This window comes from Callithrix jacchus, chromosome 13 (assembly GCF_049354715.1).
Source record: "Callithrix jacchus isolate 240 chromosome 13, calJac240_pri, whole genome shotgun sequence".
NCBI classification, from domain to species: Eukaryota; Metazoa; Chordata; class Mammalia; order Primates; family Cebidae; genus Callithrix; species Callithrix jacchus.
In genome coordinates, this window is record NC_133514.1 from 37,146,801 (window position 1) to 37,162,253 (window position 15,453).

At 40.4% G+C, this 15,453-nt stretch overlaps 1 long non-coding RNA gene across 14 annotated transcripts in view; it reads left to right on the plus strand.

The window, feature by feature from the left end:
* The window catches only part of LOC118146787 (uncharacterized), a 116,327-nt gene that overhangs the window by 67,205 nt on the left and 33,669 nt on the right, over positions 1–15,453 (plus strand). For 6 of the 14 annotated variants that reach the window (XR_013525290.1, XR_013525289.1, XR_004732766.3 and 3 more), the window contains 2 exons: positions 5,259–5,452; positions 5,981–6,079. The exons of 1 other annotated variant lie outside the window; for it this stretch is intronic. This is a non-coding gene — a long non-coding RNA (uncharacterized LOC118146787). Of the gene's footprint in view, positions 1–542; positions 660–5,258; positions 5,453–5,980; positions 6,080–15,453 lie in introns of all 14 variants that reach the window. 7 more of the 14 variants (XR_004732769.3, XR_013525292.1, XR_004732772.3 and 4 more) reach the window with 3 other exon arrangements.

A 15,453-nucleotide genomic window follows, 5' to 3' on the forward strand; every position in this document is an offset into this window, starting at 1 on the left:
TAATTTATAAAGAAAAAGAGGTTAAATAGACTCATGGTTCCACATGGCTTGGGAGGTCTCACAACAATGGCAGAAGGTGAAGGAGGACCAAAGGCACATCTTACATGGTGGCAGGTAAGAATGTGTGGGCAGGGCAACTGTATAAAACCATCAGATATTATGGTTTAATATCACAAGACTTGTTTAATATCACAAGAACAATAGGGGAACACCTTTCCTCATGATTCAATTACCTCTCATTGGGTCCATCCCATGACTCCTGGGGTTGATGGGAGCTACAGTTCAAGATGAGATTTGGGTGGGGGCATAGCCAAACCATACCAGCATCCTTATCTGGTAATTTTATATTTTATTTTATTTTGTATTTTAAAGAGAGGGTCTCACTCTGTCACTCAGGCTGGAGTACAGTGGCACAATTTATGCTCACTGCAACTTCTATCTCCTGGGCTCCAGAGTTCCTCTTGCCCAAACTTCCCAAGTAGCTGGGACTATAGGTACATGCCACCACACCCACCTAATTTTTATATTTTTATTTTTTGTAGGGATGGGCTTTTGCCATGTCACTCAGGCTGGTCTCAAACTCTTGGACTTAAGTTACCCACTTGTCTTAGCCCCCCAAAGCACTGGAATTAGAGGCATTAGCCACTGCACCTGGCCTGGTAATTTTATTATATATGCCATTTGGTGGTCTGTTTTAATTGATTGGTTTTCTACTATCTTTATGCCCTATTTTCATGCTTCCTGGAACACCTGATGATTTTTTAAGTGACAAAGAACCTATATCTATTTACCACATATAACATATTGTTTTGAAATATGTATATATTACAAGATGGCTAAATCTTGCTACTTAACATGTGTATTACCTCATATTTATGTTTTGTGATGAGCACACTTAAATTCTACTTTCTTAGCAATTTTCAAAAATATAATATACTGTTATTAACTATAGTCACCATGTTGTTCAATAGGTCTTTTGAAAGTATTCTTCCTGTCTAACTAAAATTTTGTATCCTTTGACCAACATGTCCCCAACCCTTGGTGAACACCATTCTACTTCTTTATTACATTCCACAAATAGGTGAATTCGTGCAGTGTTTGTATTTTTTATGCTTGGATTATTTTACTTAACATAGTGTCCTCCAGGTTCATCCATATTTGTTGCAAGTGACATTTATTTTTTAATGCTCAGTTGTATTACCTTGTGTATGTGTACCACATTTTCTTTATCCATTCCTTTGCTGATAGACACTTGGGTGGATTCCACATCTTGGCTATTGTCATTTCTGGTGATTATTTTATTGAATATCAGAAATTGTGAATTTTATGTTTTGAGGAGGAAATATTTTCCTAGAATTTGTTGAAAATGTGTTGTATATTGTTTGGCATGCAGTTAAGTTGCTGGTAAGTTTTGTTACAGTGGATCCAGTGCACCATTTAAACTGAGGCTAATTTATACCTGTTAATAGGGTGATACTCTTTTGAGGTTGATGTGTATTACGGGATTTTTGGGATTTATTTTGGTCACTCTGGATAGTGAAAACAAACACTTTTCACAACTCTCTTTGAGAATTGTTTTTGTTTTTTTTGTTGTTTTGTTTTTTTTAGATGGTGTCTTGCTCTGTCATCCAGGCTGGAGTGGCATGATCTCAGCTCACTGCCACCTCAACTTCCTGAGTTCAAACGATTATCCTGCCTCAGCCTCCTGAGTAGCTGGGTAGCTGGGATTACAGATGCCTGCCGCCACATCCAGCTTTATATATATATATAAATATCTATATAGATAGATAGATAGATATAGCAAGGATGGGGTTTCACCATGTTGGCCACGGTTGTCTCAAACTCCTGACCTCAGGTGATGCACCTACCTCTGCCTCCCAAGTGTTGGGATTACAGGCATGAGCCACTGCACCCGGCCTGGCCTATTTTTATCAGTGGTTCTTTCCCCAGTCCTTGGTAGTTTACTGTCATGATGTGTAGGTCAATAATCAGCCCAATTCATGAAGGCTACTCTCTACTGGCATCTGGAATTCTTTCTCATCATGAATTCACTTTTCCTGGCACTCTACTCCATACATTTTAACATCACTGACCTCCCTTTCTTCGAATATTTGTCTCCTCTGCAGAGACTCATGGAGATATCTATGCTGTGTTTGAAGTTTTTAAGTCTAAAACCTGTCACTGGGCATGCATTGGGTCAGTTATAGAACTTACCTGTTTTTATTTTACTGTTTTCAGAGGTCAAGCTCTGTGCTCCCTCTTTCCCAATGCCTGCAAACCACAAAATATATTTCATATTTTTTCAGTTTTCTAGTTGTTTAAGATCAAAACATAAATATGGCATACCTGTTACCCATTATAGCCTGAAGAGGAATTCCTGAATAGGGTATAGACCATAAATAATTTGTTTGAGATGATTGGGAAAATAAAACAATGACAACATCAACAATAACTAAACTTTCACTATAGGACAATCTTGTTCAATGGAACTTTCTGAGACAATGTAAGTCTTCTATATCTGTACTATGCTCTACAATAGCCAATAGCAGATGTGGCATTTTCCAGGCATGTTGAGCAATTAAAATTTGGCTATTGTATCTGAGAAGCTAAAATTTTAATTATATTTAATTTTAATAAATGTAAATGATCACATCTGTCTAGTGATTACCCTATTGGACAATTTAGATCTAGAGTCTTGCAGAAAAAAGTTAGCATTACTGAACAGAAAAAAATGTCAGTGAAAGAGGACAAGAATAGATTGCAAATAAGGAAGGGGCATTTTTCTTTTTAGGTAGAGCAAAGCTGGGTAATGTGTTTTTAAGATTTATGTTTTACAGTAAAACAATTAGGAAACACATTATGACATCATACGATGAGTGTTAAATAAATGAATATTTCCAAAAAAAATACTTTGGAAAAAATGATGAAGGACTCATGTATCTGTCACTTCTGTTAATATTATTTCCCTCTTGATCAGTGGTTAAGAGGAGCACTTGAAGAGCAGACACAGTGTATGAGTGGAGACCTCTGTCTCAATTCTAGTCTTCCTTCCACTTAAGCATTCGTCAAAAGGGACAGAATGGTTTAGGATGCCTCTGTCATGCTCCAAGTCATATAAGGGAGGTAATAGTTAAATCGATCAAGGATGGCACCTCTTCTAGGATGTTAAGAGACCTAGCACTTTTCTAAAATTGAAGGCAAGAGGTAGCTGCCTGTTAAACTTGCATGTCTCAGTTACCTGCTGACCAAAGTGATCATCCATAGTGACATTCAATTCGGGAAGCCCTAACACTGTAGCACAAACACCGGAAGACAAACCAGTATGTCAGGAACCCTTCCTGGAAGCCCTAATACCATAGACAAAATACTGGGAGACCAGTATATCAGAAACCCTTCCTTGTGTGCAATATTCATATTAAATAATGGTCTTAGCCAGGTGCAGTGGCTCATGCCTGCAATCTCAGCACTTTGGGAGGTGGAGGCAGGTGGATCACGAGGTCAGGAGATTGAGACCATCCTGGCTAACATGGTGAAAACCCGTCTCTACAAACAACACAAAGAATTATCCAGGTGTGGTGGCATGCACCTGTAGTCCCCAGCTGCTCGAGAGGCTGAGGCAGGAGAACTGCTTGAACCCAGAAGGCGGAGGTTACAGTGAGCCGAGGTTATGCCACTACACACCAGCCTGGGGGAGAGAGAGACTCTGTCTCAAAAAAAAATGGTCTCTGGATGTGAAAAATATATAAGGATCTTCCCAGTAAGTTGTAGATGTCTGCAATGACTTCAGGCTAAATAAGAGTCAAGGGGTTTATTCTTCCCTTAGCATCCTATTACATATGAGTGTCTATATGGAAGTTTTATCTTCCAGGTTATCATTCCACCTTTTATTAAAATGTGTCTTCATGATAGACCTAATTTATAGGCCAGATCCTTAAAGACATGGGAGATAAATTGTATTTTCTGTCATTTGCATATATAGTACAGCATATATAATTCACTGAAAGATACACAAAGACACAAGCTTCTCTTAGTCACTGTCAGGATATATTACAGCTTTGCTTGCTTGTACCTAGTCCACCATAAGTTTTAATCAGAAACATGATGTAGTTGTGGTTTTCTTTGGAAAATTCTCACCTTTGACATATAATAACATAATAAGCTGTGCAGTAGATGGCAGTTCAGTTACTATATCATTAGAGAAGAGCAGAGACTCCAGCTGGTCACAAGGGTAATGGAAGTAGAACAAAATACAGGAAAAATGTGTGAAGAACATAAAGAGCTCTGAAACAAGGAACACTGAGAAAGTAGGCAAGAATCCGACTGGTGCTACTTAGAGGACTGTAGTTGGGAGGTGTAAGGGAAGGCTTTCGTGGGTCCCATAGGAGGCTCAGTAGTAAAATGACCAGAGGATAGGCTCAGACATTCAGTCAATTCCTGGCTGTCACTCCTGGCTTTAGATTATAATAAGTCATGTCCTTTGGATATGACCTTGGGCTGATATCCAAAGGACAAAGGCAATAGTTCCTACCAGTAACAGTCTTGTTAAAATCAAATGAGTTAAAATTTGTGTCAGCACAGTCTTCTAAATTAAGATTCATGTTCAGATATGACTGGTGAGGAAGTCATGGAGAGCCTAGGCAGGGTGTGTATGTGAGGGTAACCCATTGTAATGCAATGGAGAAGCTTAGGAGTCAAGCTTGTTTAAGGACAAGATGGAAGTGTTGTACTGGAGATGTGATTTTAGGACCATACATGGCACGTCAGAGCCCACATGGACCTTATTTCTGAGTCTTACAACGTCGGCTATAATCAGCAAAGGAAAGTCTTTAAGAATAGTGTTCAGTACATGAATACTGAGAGTATAAGACCTGCTTTGTTGAAGCTATGTGTTGTGTTTGTGGCAAGGAACAGAATTTCCCTCCTTTTGATTTTCTGTTGGAGCAGGATGTGGTGCAGAAAAACATAACAGCTTGATTACTGAGGCAGAACCATGCATGGCAGGAAACACCAAAAAGATGTCATACTGTGGTGGCTTCACAGGCAGCAGCATCTCCACTGAGTCTGTGGTGATAAAAGATCCTTTTCAATAACTGCAGTAAGAGAAGAGGCAAATGGTAGATACCACTTAGCTGCTGTGAAGATGTTCATCAGCAGACATGAAGCATCCCCATGGGATGTCCGCAATTGATTCAGGAGGGAGAATTTAGAGGGGATCTGGCTTTCCCATTATGATGAGAGAGTGCACTTATTTTCTTCAGTTTTTAGATCCAGACTAGTGAAGCCTGGAAAATGTGAGGCCATGGAAGGACGTAACAGCATGGTGCCAGCTACACTGGAAAGACTAGATGTTGTCGCCTTTCTTCCTGGAGTCAGACGCTTACACGCTGTAGTAACAGCAGAAGCAAAGACATTTCCTTTTAATTCCTGCATGGCTGCTCATGCTACCCCCAAGGTATCCCTGCAAGGAATTTTGAGTGGTTACTCCTGTCTAGAAGTTGCCAAATTGAAACAAATCATCAAGCTGAGGCAGGCAAGCATGCCAGCCCAGCGCAGGATGGTGGGAATGGAGTTCGGAGTCTGGGGTTTTTATTCTGCTTTTGCTGTTGTCTAATTGAATAACCTTGAACAAGGTATTTAATTTTTCAGAACTCAATTTTTAATATTTTTTAAAAGATCTCCAAGTTCCTTTTTCACCCTGACATTTCATGAGTTCCTCTAAGTTCTCAATTCTCTGATCTGTCCATGGTTCTTCAGTAAGTGCCAGAGAGAATGGAGGTTACATCAAAGGTAGTGGTGGCTGCAGAAGGCTTCTCAGAGTAGGTGGGAAATGACTAGGGTGCAGTAGTGCTCAGCAGACACTATGGAAACTAATTTTACTAAAATTGCATGTTCTTTAGGATTATTAGTAAGATATAAGCCTGAAAAATGTGAACTGGGGTTCAGGTCATCTAAAGACTCCTCTCTACCTTGATTTTTTCAGGTTAGTCTGTTTAAAATTAGAACCTGAGCTCATCTCAAGAAGTATGCTTACCACTTTAGGGCAAAGCAAACAATGATTGTACATATTTTTCTTTGGTGGGTAAGTACATGGTTAGTATTTTTTAAAATTAACAAAAATAATAATTACCATTTATAGAGTGCTTGCCTAAAATTGTCATAAGTTCAAAATTTTTAATTCTCATGATAGCCTTAGGAAGTAGAAATCATTTACGAAGGACATACGCATAGCTCAGAAGTGGTTAATCACACAACTGGTAAGTAATAAAGCCAAGGTTTGATTTCTAATCTCTTTTGACCCCCAATACTGAACTTTAATGTTGACCCCTTTAAGGAATCCATGTAACTAATGCACTGATATACCACACAGTGCAGAATGTGTCAAAGTCTTTGGGCAGTTTAATGGTAAATGAATTAATCAAAAATAATTAAATGTTGCAAGCATATTAAACACAAAATAACTAGGGCATGGTTGGATCTCCACATGAATTCTTCCCAGTGAAGCACTTTCTGCTGTGACAGAAATAAAGTGAAGTCTGTCAGTAATTCGAAGCATATACAGCAATTACTTCTACATTTATATGGTCTTACTTTTAGAACTGTGTTTTAATTTTTAAAGCACACTTTTCATATCTGTGCTATAACTGATAATTATTTTGGGAAGGGAGTAGGCACAAGAAAATTTTAGTGGCAGCTCAACAATTTTTAATGCAACAGCTGCAAGGCTTAAATCAACCATGTGCCTAGAGCTCTGAAGCCTGTCAGAGGAAAAATAGTCCATAGTTAGCCCCTCCCACTGCAAGATCACTGCTTTGAGGCTAGCCAAAGTTGATTATGGCGTAAGGTCACTTTCTTCGGATGGCTCCTTGGTGGCCTCAGTAAATGAGACAGTGGTTGTATTCAATTTCCTCCTGGGCAACCACCCAGGACTAATTCTGAAGACCCTCACTGCAAATAGGACCAACCGTGGCATAGACACTCATCATTGTGTCCCCTTAAGGTCTAGGTCATGCTGGTGCTGATTCTGATTATTATTGTTATTACTGTTATTAGATATTCTCTGAGAAGCATCTGACAGAACACGAATTTGGGGGAAAAAAAAAGCACATTAGTTTCAGTTTCTATTGGTCAAGATGAAAACAGGGGACCATAGTGAAATTTATTCTTGCTGTTCCACCCATCTCCTACCCACACTTCAAGGTCCACTTCAGGTCCCAGTCCCCAACAGAGCTGTTCAGAACCAGTAAGTCCATGATATCCCATGAATTCCAATTGCCTCTGCTATATATGGGTCCTTTTATGGCTCATGATCACTTCTGACTTCAAATTGTTTTGTACTCTTGTGGATGCTAATACTCTCTTGACCATCAAGATCTGCCAAAACCCCTTTAGAGGTATTGTAATAAAGTGTCTGAGAACAGATCACCCAAGAAAAAATGGGTATAATCCTAAAATGTCCCCGTACCATGCCAAATGGCTGCCATTTCCCTTTGTGGATGTGATAAGTAACTGGAATTAGAGGTTATATTCTGCAGTTCAGCTTTCAGAGGCAGGAGGCAGACAGCCTCCACTTCCAGAAGCCATTAAAAGAGAGTTGCAAGAACTCACACTTTTACCTTAACAGCAAGCAACACCCCTCCATCTCAGAAGCATTAATCCGTCTCCAAGGTGAACCTAGGAAGGTGGTAGAAGCGTAGTTATTACTGTCGTAATTTGTTTCCTACAAACAGAAGCCTCCAGGTGGAGAACTGTGAGTAGCTTTTTTCTTCTAGATTATTTTTCCCCCCAAGTCCCCAGGGAGCCACCTCAGACAGGGCAGAGTGACCCTTTCTTGTCCCATCGTGTGGAGAACAGCCCAGGATCTATTGGTTGTTGCAGAACGGAGTTTCTCCCCAACGGACAGTTAGACATTTTGAGAGCAGAGCATGCCAATCCTCAATCAAAAGACACAGAGAAATCCAATTATCCTATAAAGAAAACAGAAAATAAATCACCCCCCTCCTCTTCAGAAGTTGACAGAGGGTTCATTCTGATGACACTTTTGAGATAAAAACATGGTACTGTTTCTTTTGTGAATCTGTCTTTTTTAAAAAATATTTTGGGGCTCTGAAAAAAATGTGGCTGTACTTTTGCTCATAATCTGAAAAAAAAAAAATTAGAAAGCCTCCCATAATGCTTAAGAGATTTTTTAAAAATGTTTCTGCTTTTACTCCCCAGGCCTCCAAAAAATCATATTTTTCTCAGACTTATTCTATGACAACTTTTATTTTCCGTCTCATTTCTAACTGAGGAAAAAACAGGAAGTCATATTAAAAAAAGAGTTTACTCCCTTGTAATAGAATTTTTCATATTTCAAAAAAAGAATGTTAAATATGAGCTTGGGGCCTGGACTTTATTTCCCTATCTTGTAACAAGGAGTATGAAAAATACTTATTTGCTCCTGAGAGATGCTGGAGGAACTTAATGAAAGCTGTTAAATACTTTGGAATCCTTTGTTGGAAGAGAACGTACGAAAGTCTTATATGCTTTTGTTTCACGTGAACTTTTCAGAAACCAGAAGGAAACCCTTCCACACCCTACCCCATTGCAAAAAAATGTGCTTGCAAAGATATCTTTTCAATATCCATGTATATTTGATTGTGATAAATATAGTATCTGACCTTTAACAGTTGGAAAAGTGAAAACCTAAATAAATTGGACACGCTTTGATGGCTATCGTCTATTTCACAGAGTCTCTCAGCATATTGATTGGCTGGAAGACACTGCTGAGAGCTGGTATATAACTCTTAACAAACACACTCTATTAGGGGAGGTGTTTGTAGGCTTTTGAGAACCTATGCAAGATAAATCACGTGGAACAAAGACTGAGATAGTCAATAAACCTGACCTTGTGACAGGAGGCCAGTAGGAAGCTGTGCATGACTTTTGTCTGGAGATAGCCAGTTCCCTCTTGGTTTTCCCTCTCTCTCTCTTTTGTTAATTTTTTCATTTTTGAGGCAGAGTTTCACTCTTGTCGCACAGGCTGGAGTGCAGTGGCATGATCTGGACTCCCTGCAACCTCTGCCTCATGCGTTCAAACAATTCTCCTGCCTCAGCCTCCAAAGTAGCTGGGATTACAGGCGTCTACCACCACACCCAGGTAATTTTTGTCGTTTTTTAGTAGAGATGAGGTTTTGCCATGTTGACCAGGCTAGTGTTGAACTCCTGACCTCATGTTCCACCTGCTTCTGCCTCCCTAAGGGCTGGGATTAAAGGCATGAGCCACCACGTCCAGCAGACCCCATCTTAGTTCTCTATACAGTGGAGAGCATATCTATCCCTCTGATTAAAGGCACTGAAAAGATAGTCTTAGCTGCTGCCTCCCAGAGCAAGTTAGTCTTTGGTCAACAAAGTTACCATGAAATTCAACTGGAGAAGCTTTGGCTTTTCCCCACAATTCTGTCAAGAACTTAGCTGATTCACTTTTCTCTCTTCAGCCTCCCAGAGTTCTCTCTCTGGCCTGTGTCTACATAATAAAGTTATTGTTGAAGCAGTGTCTCTGAACCTTTACCTGTGAGAGACCTGTATACATGTGCTTAGGCATTGACGGCTTTCTTTTCTGCAGGTCAGGTGCTGACTACGACTTTTTGATTGGGTTCTAGAAGAATTCTGTATTTGGAATTTTAGCAAGCGAGGCTGCTTCTCAGGAGATACCCTGTATTATCACTGTTAGAAATTTTCTATTAGTGGAAAATGGTGTGGGGAGTTTGGCAGGGAGGAGAAAGTTTTCCTTGGGTACCTTAGTGGTATTCAGTAGACCTTGGAAGAGCTATAGTGTATACAGTCACACACTGGGCTGAAGACAGAATAAGAGAAGTGAATTTCTTCACACTTGTGAGTCCTTTTCTTCCTTGGCCTCTCACCTAATGAAAATAAACTTCAGGCTGGGCACAGTGGCTCACACCTGTAATCCCAGAACTTTGGGAGGCCAAGGCAGGCAAATCACTTGACATCAGGAGTTTGAGACCAGCCTGGCCAACATGGTGAAACCTCGTTTCTACTAAAAATGTAAAACTTAGTTGGGTGTGGTGGTGTGCGCCTGTAATCCCACCTACCCAGGAAGCTGAGGGGGCAGAATCATTTGGGCCTGGGAGGCGGAGGCTGCAGTGAGCTGAGATTATTCCACTGCAATCCAGCTTGGGTGACAGCAAGACTCTGTCTCAAAAAAAAAAAAAAAAAAAAAAAATTTAAAAAGCTTCAACTTAGGCCCATCTACTCACCTGTTTTGGGGCCAGTCTTGTTAGGCTCAGATTGACTGTCTGATGGTTTCCGCTCAGATCATGGCCTTTTAAACTGGCCGGGCCACTTAAAGGAAGAGTAGGTTCACAAAACTTTAATCTTCTGGCATTATCACCCTTACCTCAACCTTGGCCTCTACCTGCACTTTGGGATTTGAACATGGATCTTAAGTACTTGAATCTTGGCTTTTCCCAGTGCACAGGATTTGGCTATTCCTCTAGCCTTGAAGCCTGTGGTTGTTTCTCAAGAGTATCGCATCCTAGATTTTACTCACAGAACCTAAAACTGACCTCAAACCCTGACCCATCCACTGTTGAAAAGGACTCATGTGAGGGTGTGGGACTTGAAATTAATGTCATTGTGATGGGTCCTGGACATTTAAATGCTTTCTTAGTATGCCTCATCTTCATTCCTGCCATGGTTGTTCAAACCACACAACTTCTAGCATTTCAGGTCCCAGGTAAGAGTGCATTTCTCCCCTGAAACCAGAGAGAAATCAGACAACTGGAAGCCTGGAATTCTGCTAGGCTGCTATCTACAGGCTCAGTCCTACTAATTTTTTTTTCTTTCAGAAGCTGGGTGGTTTCCAGTTCAAGTTGGTGTCCTTATACTTTTTTACTGCTGAATAGTATTCCATATTATAGAAGCATCATAACATTTTTCTATTGATAGTAGGTTGTTTCTGATTTTTTTCTAACATAAACGTTCTATTATGAATATTCTTATACATGTTTTTATGCACTATTTCACACCATGGAATTTAAACTGCTTTGTCATACGGCATAAATATTTTGACAGATACTGCCAGGTGGCCTTTCTAAAACGTTGTATAAGTCAGCCATCTAAGAAACTATTGGGAGAATCTTGAGCTTTGCATGTGCTGTTCCACTAGTTGGAATGCCTTTCCCCATAAGTTCTCAGGGTGCTTTCTCCTTATCCTTCAGATCTCAACTAAAATGTTACCCTTCATAAGAAACATTCTCTGATCCCCATAGCTAAAGCCACCTCTCTTCATCACTTCAACATGCCTCACCTCCATAGCATTTGTTAGTGCCTGAAAGTATCTAACTAAATTACTTCTTTTTAAATATGTGGTTTTCTCTGTATGTCTCTCCATTAGAATATATACACCCTGTGGGAGCGATTCTGTCTTATATCCTCAGCACCTAGAATAGTGGCTGTTGCAGCGGAAAGGCTCAGGAAACAAGTGATGAATGACTAGATACTCCGAATTCTTGCTAACACTGGTTTTACTTATTCACCAAACATGTTAAGAGCATTCACTGTTGACTAGGTGCTGTCCTCAGCACTTTATACATCGTAACGAATTTACTATGTCCTGACTATTCATACTATGAATGACCTGGGGAGAGTAAGTCATTGGTTCGAGATTTGACATCTCATCAGTGATGGAGCTGGGATTCAAACTCAGGCTTTTTGATGGGAGAACAATGAGATCTCATTGCTATTTTACTTTTTATTGCTGTGATTACTAATGGTGCTGGGGCTCATTCCATGTTCCAACTGACCATGTTAAGTTCCTTTATGTGAACTGGTTCTTTTGTGAGATAGTGGGGGGTGTTTCATTAACCTTTTCCTCCTTCTTTTCGGCTTTCATTTCTTCCTTCTGTTATTGTTGTATAGGAGTGATATTTGAATAATTTTAAATACTTTGAATTATTCTTTTTCTATTGCTCCACAGGCTGAGTTTGCACCAACAAAGAGTATAATTGGTCAGGGCAGTTTGGGTCAGATAGAAAGAATCAGCAAGGAATTCTACAGAGCTATTTCCATTCCAATTTGGCCCACATGCTGAGTTTAGAGCTAGAGGGCTTTCCACGGGGCCTGCTGTGCTGTGGTGAGATACTCAGGGATGGTAGCCTCATCCAGGACCTAGAGGGGACAGGACATGAGCTCAGAGGCAGATGCCATACCGAAGACAGCGGCAAAAACACTGCATGTGGAGGGGTGCCCCAGCCCTGGCAGAGCCAAGGAGAAAGAGAAGACTACAGTTCTACAGACACCAAGGTTAAATGTAGACACTGCAGAATGTGCACACCTCAGATGGCAGTCAGGACACACCCAGGGGCATGTCAGAAGCCAGGAAATTCCCTTTTTTCCTGTGTCACACAGTGAGTAGGTCCTCCTTATACCCCACGAGCCATCTGAAGAGCTGGGGAAAAGGGAACAAAACTGAAAGACAGTCAATATCTCATCAAATAATGAGTTATACCCAGAGAAACTGTTTAAATTATTGGGTCATGTTTTAGTTTAAATTAAATTGGCGTCAGTTCCTGCTACCTATTAGTTGGGGGCTGTAAGAGCGGTCAAAGGAATTTTGAAGACCCTCAAGTGATCCCCCCGCGTCGACCTCCCAGATTGCTGGGATTACAGGCATGAGCCAACTCACCCAGCCTAGTCAATCTTTTTCTGTTATTAGACAGTTACAACCATGCTCTAGTACATAGCCACATTGGAATTTTAGTGAGAAAAAATATAATAAAATTTTATATGCGGGCTGTAGGTGCTTTGTTCAGCATTTAGCATAATAAGGTTGGTTACAATTTACTGTAGAAGAGGTGCTCTTGTCACTGAAAAATATCTAGCCTCAACTGTAAATGGGAGGCAGTACAAGAGAAGGTGTCCCCAGCTCCAGCTGCACCCTACTTTGAGGCTTCCTGATGTTTTGAGAGCACAGGAATGAAAAAATAGGTTGGCCTTTGTATGATATTGCTGAGTTAACGAACAAACACACCACTGGGGGCAGATTCTGTCAGCAAGTATACTCAATTCTGATGTAAATTGATGGAAACCATTAATAATAAAAGGTAAATGTGGCAAGAAACAAGTGATTAGCTGTTTGTTTGTTTAAAAAAAAAACAGATATTTATTGTTAAAACCATAATTATATTTCACTTTTGCAGAATAGCTGTTTTCCTCTCACTTAATGTTATAATTAAATGAAACAATTGTTATCTTTTGGGATTTAAAATTTTTAAGCAATATTGGATTTACCTTGAGTTAAAAAAGTAAGAGGAAAACAAAAAGCAAGTCAAAATTCAGGAACTTTCAGTTGAGCAAACAGAATTTGGTTTTGTGCTATGGTATGGTTATTTAATTTTCAAAACAATGAAATCATATATTTGAAGAAAAAGTAAGTAGTTATTAGTAGTTGAAAAAAAACAAATACAAACATTTCTATTATTACCTTCTACAAGGAAATTATTTTATAAATTGGATTTATCTTGAATCTCATCCACTTACATTAACATGCCCCCATTTATTTATTGAATACAGACTGCATAACACGTGCTGTGCTATATGCCCAAAGTACAAATATATATAATTACCATATGCAATTCCAAGACATCCACAAAGAGGGGGAACTGGAGGAATCCCCAACCTGGTAGATACCTGTGATGATGAAATATATCTCTACCCTTCTTCCATGATGCCTTTAGGTCCTTCCCAGCTATGCATAGAAGGAAAGAATCTCAGTAGGCCATTATTCTGTGCCTATATGCTTGAATTAAAGCTTGCAGTGAGACCTCTCTGGTGTCCTGGTCCCACAACTTGGCAAGCCGATCTCTCTCTCTCTTACAATCTAGGAGAATATCTTCTCTAGTTTGGGCAAGGGCCTCTCTCTCTCTCTCTCTCTCTCTCTCTCTCTCTCTCTCTCTCTCTCTCTCTCATTTCTTGCACACTCTGCTTCCTCAACCCATTTACTTCCTGCAGACTTCATAAGGTATTCTATGGAATTGAACTTTTGGAAAAACAAAAACCACCTCTGCTTCTTGGCTTAGCCACGCTTCCTTTGAGGCAATGATAATGAGTCTTCTTTTCCATAACTGTGGTCTTAATTCAGACAAGCAAAGTTGTTCAGGAACTATTACAATTACTTTCTCATTTTATTTCTCTCTTTGCACTCTAAAGCATTCCACACAAAGCTACCAAATTACTTTCCCATAAAAGTAGCTCTGACCTTGTGATCTCTGGCTCAAATATCCTTGCTGGTGTTGGGGCTGAAAATCAATGTTCCAAAATATGGTGCTTTGATATGCTCAACTGAAGAAAAAGCCTGAAGGTCTCTCTAACCTCCCCACACCCCACTAAAATGGAATAGTTCCCTGACTCCCCTTGCAGGACATGTCAGAATAGTTCCCTGACTCCCCTTGCAGGACATGTCAGAGGTGTAGCTCATCTGTTCAGCTGCCACTTCTGCTCTAAACCCTTGTAATATGGGGAGCATGTAGGTGGGCTCATGCAGGAGCTGGGCCAAGCACTTTTTGGGCTACAGTCCCATAGTAGCATCTAGGGGTGTGTTCCTGAGACTCATGAAGCCCAAGTAGGCATGTGTTATCATGTGCTTTTTTAGCTTTGCTGTCAATGAATGGCTTAAGTGTTAAACAGCTCAGTGGACCCTCTGACTTTTTGCAAGGGCAGAAGGCCAGTGCGACAGCTTTCTGTATCCTGAGCTCTTGTCCAACATTCAAGAAAAATCAGGTCACACATATACTTGAAGGAGAGTAAATGTGAGGGTTTTATTGAGTGGTGGAGGTGGCTCTGAGCAGGATGGATGGGGAGCTGGGAATGGGATGGAATGAGAAGATGATCTCCTGGAGTTTGGCCACCCAGCAGCTGATCTCTCTGATTGTTCCCAGCTGAAACACTCTCAACATTCAGATGTTTTGTCTCTTCCCTCCTCTGCTGCTCTTCTGCTCTTCTATTTGTCTGCTCCTCTGCTTGTGGAGCCTGGGGTTTGGTGTCTATATGAGCAGAGGATAGGGGGAGTGTGACAGGCCAAAAGGCAACTTTTGGGCATGCAAACAAGAATGCCTGTTCCCATTTAGGGCTGCAGGTTTCTAGGCTTGAGGGTTGGGCCTTTGCCGGGGAACTACCTTATTCTACCCAGTATTTCCCTTTCTCCTGTCTGTATCATCACTAGTGACTTTCCCAAAGCACAGAGTGAATTGTTGTCTGAAGTTCCTTTATTTGTCTAAAGTCTGGACCCACCAACAGGGAGAGAAATTTAACATGGCTGACTCTATCTTGTTTTTAACCTAACAAGCTAACTTTCTTTGCTCTTTCCTGCACATAAGCAAAGCTAACTATGGGAGGGATTTAGTTTATAGTTTAACTTTAAAGCAAGGATAATAATAGCCCCTTGCCAAAACTAAC